This window comes from Miscanthus floridulus, unplaced genomic scaffold (genome assembly GCF_019320115.1).
Source record: "Miscanthus floridulus cultivar M001 unplaced genomic scaffold, ASM1932011v1 fs_210, whole genome shotgun sequence".
In the NCBI taxonomy this organism is placed as follows: Eukaryota; Viridiplantae; Streptophyta; class Magnoliopsida; order Poales; family Poaceae; genus Miscanthus; species Miscanthus floridulus.
Genome location: NW_027096381.1, coordinates 12,409 through 23,520, shown reverse-complemented (window position 1 = coordinate 23,520; position 11,112 = coordinate 12,409). Strand labels below are relative to the sequence as shown.

The window sequence follows — 11,112 nt, the reverse complement described above, 5'->3', positions numbered from 1 at the left end:
AGCTTATGTGCCTCGTACATGGTCTTTGGCAACATGTGGTCCTTTGGAAGCAGGGTGCCAACCATGGCCAACACCTTATCGAAGCCTTCTCAACTCATGTTCAAATCGGACTTCAACCCCATCAAGCGACTAATGGCATCTAGCTGAGAGACCTCAGAATGAGCATGAAGGGGTTTTGCCGCCGAGTCCATCATTTACTTGAACACATCTACAACTACCTACATCTCCGCCTCCTCACGTCCTTCAGCAAACTGTGCTTGGTGAACATCATCTACCATGTCTGCTCTCCCAGCATCAACATCGAAAGCCTCGACGTATGGTCTCACCACCTCCTCTCTCATATGATCGGCTTCACCATGGTGGACCCACCAGGTGTAGTTCGGCATAAACCCATTCTTGTGCAGATGTATACCCATGACTTCTTGGTTTTGCATTCTCCTGTTACCACACTTGCTGTAGGGACACAAAGCCATTTTTGGGTATCTAGCGTCCTTGCCAAATGCACGCTTCAAGAAATGATTGGTCTTGTTCATCCATTCAATGTTGGCATCACCCTTACTTGTCCAGCCCGTGTACATCCACTGACGGTCCTCCATCCTCTAGCATATATAACATCTCCATAGGTGACCATCAATTGCATCTACGCGGTGTCCCTACTCTCTAATAGGTGAGGATAGGTCCTAATCCCACCCACAGGATGCATAGATGAGGTTAGTTTCCATGCTCCGCTCCTATCCCAGACAGAATTTCGGCAGCACCTCCCCGCTGTTCTCCCTGATACACGTCCTGCTAGGGAGAGTGTGTATCCAGAGAACAACAGGGGGTGATGCCGAAACACCATCTCGGACTGGAGCGGACCATGGAAACTAATCCATCTATGCATCCGTGGGCTGTCCAAAAAACATGGACAATCCGAAACAGATACGGTCGCAGATATGCAAAGATCTACATACCTCCAAAGATATCTCTTTTAGACGAGAGACGCCTAACTGGGCTACACCGATCTATGATGACAGACAAGTGGAAAAAGAGGTGATTTATACCTAGGGTGTCGGTGAAGTCAGGCTAGCGGTGCAGTGGCGAGTCGACATAGTGGCGAGGCGACGTAGTGCAGGCAGACCTGCAACGTCAACAAAGACGATCGGGGACCTCCGGGTCACCTCCGACAGGTCCTGCTCTGCAAAAGAAGAAACACGACACTATAAGTTCAAAATTTCGGCAGCACCTCTCCTGCATGGGGAGGTTTCTGAAACCTACAAAAAACAATGGCACGAAGGCCGACAATCACAAACGGCATGAAGGCCGATAAGCATAGCGGCACGAAGGCCAACAAGCGGAGAAAGGGTGAATATACCTTGCCCACGCTCGTAGGCGGTTCGGTGATGGTAGGGGCGTCGGCGGGACGGGCATGCAGAGAAGACGGCCGAGGCACCTCTTCCTCCCCTCCACCTTGGCTTCCTCCCCCTCTCCCCCTCTTCCCTTCTCCTCCTCCTTCCTCTCCTCCTCCTCCTTCCTTTTTCTTCTCTTTTTTCCTTCTCCTTCTTTTTCCTTTTCCTTCTCTTTCTTTCTCCTCTTTTTTCTTCCTTCTTCTTCCTTCTTCTCCTCCCTTCTTCTTCTTACTGCTGCTTCCTCCTCCTACTTCCAAGCCGATGGCAACACCAAGGGAGCACGGGGGCACATGGGCTGGCGCGTGCAGGGGAGGACCGCGACGGCGGCGGCGGGCGGCGCCTGGGAGCCACATGACCGGGCAGCGTGGCCGGGCTGGGGGGGGTGCTCGGGGACAGGGGGATGTAGGGGCGGGGGCACGCGGTGGCGGGGGCATGCCGGCGTGGGCGCGCCGGCGTGGCGGAGCGGGGGTGGCGGCGGCGCACGCGTGTGTAAGCTTTGCGTGCGGGCGGGCGAGGGCGGCGTGGGAGGGCGGGTGGGCGGGCGGCACTGGCGGGCCGGGGATGCACGGTGGAGCAGCGGCGGCAGGCGTCGGGACCGAGCGGGCGGGCAGGCGCAAGGGAGAAGAGGGTTCTAGGGTGGGGGGGGGGGGATTTTGGGCCGACGGCCATTTTCTATTGGGCCTTTGCCGAGTGCTGCAGAAAGGGGCACTCGGCAAAGAATTTTTTTATGTATTTTTTATTCTTTGCCGAGTGCCACGTGCCCTGGCACTCGGCAAAGGTTTAATTAATTTTTATGGTTCTGGGGGTGGGGGGGTGGGGATTTTGGGCCGGCGGCCCATTTTCTATTGGGCCTTTGCTGAGTGCTCCAGAAAGGGGCACTCGACAAAGATTGTTTTATTTTTTTTAAATTCTTTGCCGAGTGCCACGTGCCCTGGCACTCGGCAAAGCCTTCTTTGCCGAGTGCCAAGGGTGGGACTCGGCAAATTAAATTTTTGTTTGTTTGTTTGGCCCTATATTTTTTGTGGGGCCTTGCTACAGTAATTATATCTCCATTTCAAAATTTGGGACAATTTTGTGTTTTTTTACTATATTTCCTTAATTATTTTTTTTCGTTGAATTTTTTTGAATATTCCAAATTTGAACTGTAGGTACATGCAATAATAGAATTTGGTCATTCAAAAAATGGTATTCATGATGTTGAGCATATGTTGAGGCCGTATCCAGGAACTCACATGAAATTACGAGCATCTTGTTGTCGTAACATGACGAGGTACTTGCGGGGAAAGTATATTTAAATTATATAAAATCCAAAAGAAGTCCAAAAATCACGAAACTTGTCGAGGTGTCTTGTTATCACATGCGGAGGCCATGGTAAAAAATTAAGAAAGTTTCGAGCAAGTTGTGACGTCGGTTGCCTAAAACCCAGACATCTCCACATGTGATCACAACAATGCTCCCTTGTTTGATCATCCTGAAAGATTACTTAGAGCAGGCCAATCATTGATTGTTATGAACAACAATGCTCGTAGGTCAAAGTGCTCCTGTTTGTGCTCATCCCACACACATACACCTGGTCTATTCCACAAAAGTAGAAGTTCTTCAACTAGTGGCCTCAGGTATACATCGATGTCGTTGCCAGGTTGCCTTAGGCCTTGGATGAGCATTGGCATCATAATAAATTTACGCTTCATGCATAACTAGGGAGGAAGGTTGTAGATACATAGAGTAACAGGCCAAGTGCTATGACTACTGCTCTGCTCCCCAAAAAGGATTCATACCATCTGTACTTAAAGCAAACCTTAAGTTTCTTACGTCATTTGCAAACTCCAGGAATTCTCTATCGATTGCTCTCCACTGGGACCCATCAGCAGGGCGTCTCAACATATTGTCTACCTTACGGTTTTCTTTGTGCCATCGCAACAACTTTGCATGGTCTTTGTTTCTGAACAAACGTTTCAAGCGTGGTATTATAGAAGCATACCACATAATCTTGGTAGGAATTTTCTTCGTGGGACGTTCGCCCTCAACATCACCAGGGTCATCTCGCCTGATCTTATACCGCGATGCATGACATGCCGGGCTTGCATCTAACTTCTCGTACTCTTTGCCACGGTAGAGGATGCAGTCATTAGGACATGCATGTATCTTCTGGATTTCTAATCCCAAAGGGCAAACTACCTATTTTGCTTCGTACGTAGTGGCGGGCAATTCGTTATCCTTCGAAAGCATCTTATTTTGGATTTTTAGTAACTGCCCAAATCCCTTGTTAGATACCACTGGTACAGAAACAACCTTTACTCCTAGTGGGGAACCCCCTCTAGTCCTGGTTCCCCACCCGGGAGCAAGCATCCGGGACTAAAGGGGGGGTCCTTTAGTCCCGGGTCAGGAACCGGGACTAAAGGGGACCTTTAGTCCCGGTGGGTAACACCAACCTGGGACTAAAGGTGCCTCCTGACATGCCACGAGGCCGGCACCCTTTAGTCCCTGGTTGGTAATACGAACCGAGACTAAAGGTTTTTTTTCTTTTTTCTTTTCTTTTCATTTTTTTGTTTTCTTTTCAAAATAGGTTTTCGAAGTCGTATTGTACGCTGCTAATAATACATTTATACGCGCGTATAGTATGTTTCGATTCAAGCACAATGAATGTATTAAATCACACAATTCAAGCATAGAAATATATATATATATATATATGCATGCATGCATCATATATATATTTACGTGCATGCATGCATATGTGTATTTTACATTATATTATTTTATGTGCATATATTACAAAAGATTGCATTACAGTTGTTGTGATATAACAAGTTTCTTCTCATCCTCTAGCTTGGCTTCTATGGCAGTGTTGGGTCGAAGTAGAACTCGCCCTTGGAATCGATGACCTGGTCATTAAAAAATCCGGCTATAGACTCTTGAATTGCTTTGATTTGGTCTTGTCGTATGACCTTTTCCTCCAACCATCGAGCCTACAGGTTTGAATTAAAGGAAAATAAATTTATATATATATATATGTATATATGTATATATATATATAAAGACATAGTAACACAATTAATAATAATAATTAAATAAATATATAGTGTATTTTTAACGTACTTCTTTGGGAGAGCTCTTTGATAAACTTGCAAACATAGTAACCACAGTAGTTGTTCCCCTGTTCCTGCCTCAGACACCACTTTACGAGAAAAAGATTTGTCATCCAATCTGGTGATCCGGTGAAAGCTATATGTTTAATTAATAAAGATGATGCGATTTAGGGGACTTACTTTCAAAGGGATTACATTCAGTGGCGCTCTGCATTTTCCCATGTGTTGCTTCTCAATAAAGGTTTTCCAAACACTGCCCAATAAAAAATTACCACGTCATCAGATATAGTTAATCATCATGTTTGTGTGTATATATAGTTGCTAGAGATACCGAAATTATCTCTGGATAATATCTATCATATCTTGGTAGTCTTGTTGTGGTTTTCTCATCGAGTCATAGATTATCAAGTGACTTTTCACCAGATCGATGTCCATCAATATCCAGTGATTGCTGCATGTCATTATAGGATATAATGCATAACACTCATTAATTAACTAGAATCAACATATGAGCCATTAAGGATGATCGACATTATTAACACTCACTTGAAGTTGTAGGGAAAGAGTATATCCTTCTTGTGGTGTTGGTTCACTAAGAAATTCATGAGGTTACTCTTTGACTCAGACTTCCAATTAGGCTTTGGAGTAACTGGGTCTTTAAATACTATATGGGGATCAACAAAACCAATTTCATTGCAGCCTTTCTTTCTATGCTCTGTCATTGTAAATCTGCATATATATAGTACTTGTTAGGGATAATTTATATGCATACACACACATATGATGAGTTTAATAATAGATCGAAAGAATTATTACTTACAGGCAATAGCAGCTAATGATAACTTTGTCCAGAGAGATCAGGTGGCATAGTTGATGAAATTCTGCAAAGTCAACATACATAACATCATCGCCATGGAACCAATGTTCATCTCTAATTTTGACACCAACACAGAAGTATCCACCGATAGATGCCTGCATGTACCACTTGTTTAGCAAGTACATTTGCGTCTCTAGATCACCTAAGGCTTGAGGGTTGTATAGACTCTGGTCTAGTACAAATTTTTTCTTCCAAATATCAACCTCCGCCGCACTCTCAATGTTTCCATCACCAAACATCTGGTAAAGGTCGAGACCAGTCTCTTCAATAAATTCACCAAGGTGATCCAAATCGATATCCGGAGGTATGTTTGCCTGATGCATTAATCCTAAATTCAAACCATATTCATTACCAACAACTAGCGGGGGGACTGATTGGTGCGATTGTTGTCCGAGTTGTGCAACTCCTTTCCCTGCCTACTTCTTTTTCTGTGCCACCTCAATTAACTTGGTGAGAGTGCGGTCATAGTCCGTTAACGTTGATTTGAACGGCTTACGAGATTCCCGCTGTTGTTGCTGGTAAGAAGCCACCTTTTTTCTTAGAATATCTGGAGCTACGAAGAAGTACGGTTTCTTCGGGTTACTCCTTGCTTCTTGATCCTTTTTAAGTTTGTCATAGAATCTAGACATATCTTTTTTATATGCATCAGTTACTTCTTCCTTCTCTTCAGTATTATTTTGGGAATAGCCCTTGGTTTCACTGGTGGCTTTCTTTACCGGTGGGGGCTGGTTCTTCGTTTACGGGGCTGGCCTCTTGCTAGTACTTGGCTTCTTGGTAGGTGGGGGCGAGGGAGGCATTGGAGACCTCCTAGGAGGTGGTGGCAGCAGTGTTGGAGACCTCCTTGGAGGTGGCGGCTGCGGCGTTGGAGACCAACTTGGAGATGGTGTGGATGCAGCCTCGCATTCCAACACATTGTCATCGTACAGAGCACTATGATGATCTGGCGATTGAACAATTGGACTTAGGTTGGGGGAGGATCTGCTACAAAAAAGGAATGACATATTATTATGAGCAGATTGTTAACTATTTAAGCCAATATAAATTAATGATGTAGTGTTTTCATCCTGCATCTATGGTGAGGTAGTTCAGGAGGAGGTGGAGGCGACATCCCAGGAATGATGATGTAGCGCTTGCGCCATAGAATGAATGTCTTCTCTGCTTCTCCAAGAGTCTTCTCGCCATCACCTCCAGGAATGTCAAGAGGCAAATCACTAAAACATTTTTTAGCTTTATCTACCGAGATGGTAGCATATCCTTCTTGGATTATATTCCCATGAATCCTTGGTGTCTTGGTTCGGTCGATAGGATTAACAAGACCGATAGCCACCTTGATTGTGGAATTCCCCTTCGGAATGTGTAGCTCACACAATGTACAAGGTTCAGTGACGTCATCCATAGGGAAGTGCAGTCCTGTGTCCCCTTGATTTGGTATCTCTATGGAAGCACAACTGCTTTTCAACTGAACAGATTGGCTAATGTTGATTCCTGGCTCTGATGCCTGCTTGCTTGCACTCACTGCTATTTGCACTTGCCTTCTGATTTCCTCCTGCATTCTCGCTTTAAGGTTTTTTCCCGCTCCTGTGCTTCACGCACCGCTTCCTCCAACCTCTGGAGCCGCTTGTGCCTCTTCTTCCTTCTTTCTCTGGCGGCTTCTATAGGAAGGTATGTCCTGAGGGAATCCATGCTCCCATGAGACACTTCCTTTGCCTCTAGTTCGACCACCGTGTTCAATAGTCCCGATGGCGTATGTCAGTTCATCCTTCTCTCTATTGGGCCTAAACGCACCACTAGCAGTAGCTCTTTGAGCATAAAACAATCTTTCTGCTGCTTCTTGCAGTCTTGCACCATAAACGCACTTCCCTGTCTCCTGGTCCAGTGTTCCCCTATGAGCGAAAAACCAATTCTTTGCACGCTCTCCCCACTCGAGTGATTCTGGTGTGATACCCTTGGCAAGAAGGTCTGCTTCCATTTTGTTCCACTTCTTAATGGCAGTTGGGTAGCCACCTGATCCCAAGTTATGGTGGTATGTCTTCTGTTGGGCATTATGTTGGTTCTTTATCACCCGACTCACACCCTCTTCTGACGTCTTGTACTGTACAAACTCATCCCAATAGGGCCTCTGCTTTGAGATTGGGCCTAGGACAGTAAAATCTGGTGCTATGTTCTTCTTGACATACGTCGTGTATAGGTGTTTCTTCCAAGTCTGAAACTGGGTGGCCATCTTCTTCATTGCCCAATCCCTAACTCGCTCCTTCAATTCATCACCATCTATTATATCATCATAACCATTTGTTTGGAGTGTGAAATGTTCCAAGACATCATTCCAAATTAACGTCTTGTCATGATCGGAGACAAAACTGATATGAGGAGCATTGGTCTTCTTCTTCCTTTCATGGGTACTGATCGAGAGCCGGTCCCATACAAGGTAACCACAGTGGTGCACAAATTTTGTTTTATTTGGCCCCCTCGGTTCGCCTGTATCCACATTGAACTCCGAGATGATGAAGCGGCCCTCCAATGGCTTTTTGGGACCTCAAACATTTTTACTCTTTGTTGTAGTTGTTGATGTCGATCCAGAGGGCTACAAAACATAAACATTATTTTTAATGTCATGAGCACACATAAGACATATGATAATATAAATAGCTAATAATAAAAAATATATACTTGGCCAATACGTTGTTGCTCATTTTGTTCAAGAGCTAAGTACTGACTCCCATCATCTGTATCCTCTTGCACGTTATTTTTGGCACCATCATCGCCGGCAATTTGAGTGCTAGTGTTGATTAGATTCATCATTAACTCCTCCTCATCCATGTTTCTCGGGTCACCATCTAGCTTCAAAAAACAAAACTAATATATAGTACGTCAAATCTTTGCTTACATGCGTAAAATCTACGAACAATATGCATTATTAAATCTTGCCCCTCGGTCACGGACTCAATTCGCCACACTAGGGCGAACTGCATCGGTACTAGGGCGAATTAGGGCTATACATAAATGTCCGAGGGCGAATTGCGTCGGTGACTAGGGTGAACCACGTCAGTGACATCAACAACACGGTTCGCCCTGGTCACCGACGTAATTCGCCCTAGTGTGATTGTTTAGCGTTAACGATAACGATAATACGAATGTTGATCGACTAGGCCGCGAGAGAGGGCGGTGTGACGAGAGTGGCGGTGCTTCGCTCCATCGTATATATGTTTGTACACATGGGTGAACGAGGGCAGCGGTGCTCCGCCGTATAAACCCTAAACCCTAGGGCGAACGAGGGCGACGATGCTCCACCGTATAAAACCCTAAACCCTAGGGCGAACGAGGGCGGCAGTGCTCTGCCATATAAACCCTAACAAGGGCGGTGGTGCTTCGCCATATAAACCCTAAATGTCATGGAGCTAGCCTAGGAGTGAACTTCTTCTTAGCGACCGCGCCGCACGTCGTGGACGACTGCCTCGACATCGTGCAGCTTCTTAGCGACGGCACCATGACACGCTCCGCGAAGTACTCCGCGCTCCCTCTCTAGGGTGAGGTGCCATCCAACCTGCCCGTCCAGTGGAAGGACATCATCTAGAACGCCGCGCACGTGCTCCGCCTCCGCATGTACAGGCCCACCGACGACAACACGACGACGGCCAATAATAAGCTGCCGGTGCTCGTCTACTTCCACGGTGGCGGCTTCTGCCTATGTAGCTTCGAGTTGCCCCACTTCCATGTCGGTGTGCTCAGGCTTGCCATGGAGCTCTCGGTGCTCGTGCTCTCCACCAACTACCGCCTGACGCCCGAGCACCGCCTCCCCGTGATGCACCGCAACGCCGAGGTCATCCTATCGTGGCTCCGCGCCTAGGCTAAGGCCGACCCATGGCTGGCCGATGACTCGGTTGACCTAGGTAGGGTGTTCGTCTGTGGTGACTCGGCCGGCGGCAACATCACGCACCACGTCGCCGTCCGGTACGGCAGCAAGTAGCTCACCCTTGACCCCGTCATCCGGATCACCGGGTGCGTCCTGCTCTAGCCCTTCTTCGCCGCTAAGGAGAGGATGGCATCCAAGGTGGTCGGCCTTGTTGACGAACATGGCATGGCGCTGTTCGACCAGGCATGGCGCCTGGCGCTGCCCGTCGGCGCACGACCCGGCGGCCAACCTGTTTGGGCCAGACAGCGTCCTGCTGGACGACGTCGCCTTCCCACCACTGCTCGTCATGGACCTAGACCAGGACGTGCTGCACGACCGCATATAGGACTATGCCACTAGGTTGATGGCGATGGGGAAGCCGAACTTGCCATGTTGCCGTGTTCAGAGGGGGCCAGGGCCACGGGTTCTTCATCTTCGACCTGGAATGCGAAAGCCTCAAGACTGCGGAGGCGCGCGTGGTGGAGGGCTCGTCGGCACGAGGTGGGGTGGCGATCGGCGATGGCGCGAGGAAGAAGAGGAGAAAGGGCGGCTGTTCGACGAGGAAGAAGAGGAGGGGATCGATCTGCGCCAGGCACTGGCGCATATATACTAGGGAGATTTACTCCCGGTGACAGCCACCAGTCGGGAGTAAAGGTCCTTTACTCCCGGTGTGTGTTACCAACCAGAAGTAAAGGTACCTTTACTCCCGGTGCTTGTTACCAACCGGGAGTAAAGGTATACCTTTACTCCTGGTTGGTAACACGCACCGGGAATAAAGGGTTTTTTTTGGCGGGCCACGAAACTGCAAGCCACCTTTACTCCCGGGTGGGCTTCCCACCCGGGAGTAAAGGTGGGCTACAGTTTCGTTTCCCGCCTGTTTTGAGCAAATTTTTTTAATAAAATACAATAGTCTTGTTAAATACATAGTAAATTAAATAAAAGGCATAAAATTATTTTGTTAAAAATATGGATTTTTTTTCTTTATTGCACATAGGAAAAATCTATAACCTAACTTTTTTTATTTTTTGTTATAATTATAAAACATAATGTAACTAATATTTATTATTTCGTTAATGCAAAAATGTAGTGTTTAATTAAAATTATTAAAACTATTAGTTTTGGACTGGAAATTTGTTTTCACATCATTTTAACGTTAATATTTTAATTTTTCATCACTCAATATCCTAATTTAACTTTTCGAGAGAGAAATCCCACCAAATCAAACATTGATTTAATTTGAAACATGACATAATAAACATCTGAATTCACAATTATTACATAATATCTCAAACACACACTACATTAATCACTATATCATCAAGTGGGCACAGCAGTGAACTTCTTCTTTACGTATGTACCTTGGTTATGATCGTGTCATAACCATGGAGTGTCCTCATGATTTACCAAGATGCTAGGGTCTTTGTTCACTTTGAAGGGCAGAATTCGCTCATCCTTTTCATAATCTTCTGACATGTCTGACTTGTCCTCAATTCCCACGATGACTCTTTTGCCTGAAAGAACTATGTGGCGCTTTGGCTCTTTGGTTGAGTCATTATCGTTTTTCCCTCTTTTTGGTTTGCTAGACATATCATTGACATAGAACACCTAATTCATATCCTTGGCAAGGACGAATGGTTCGTCTTTGTACCCAATATTACTAAGGTCTACTATTGTCATTCCATACTCGTTGTCTACTGTTACCCCGCCTCCGGTCACCTTGACCCATTGACACTTGAACAATGGGATCTTCAAAGTAGGTGCATATTCTAGTTCCCATATTTCATCTATGTGGCCATAATATGTCTGCTTATTCCCATTCGGGTCTGTGGCATCTATGCGGACACCACTATTTTGATTGGTACTCCTTTT

General features: G+C 46.2%; 1 pseudogene; it reads left to right on the top strand.

Annotated features, from left to right (window-relative positions):
* The first annotated feature begins 276 nt into the window (after positions 1-276).
* On the top strand, positions 277-9,875 carry LOC136530800 (carboxylesterase 15-like; annotated as a pseudogene).
* The last annotated feature ends 1,237 nt before the right edge of the window (positions 9,876-11,112 follow it).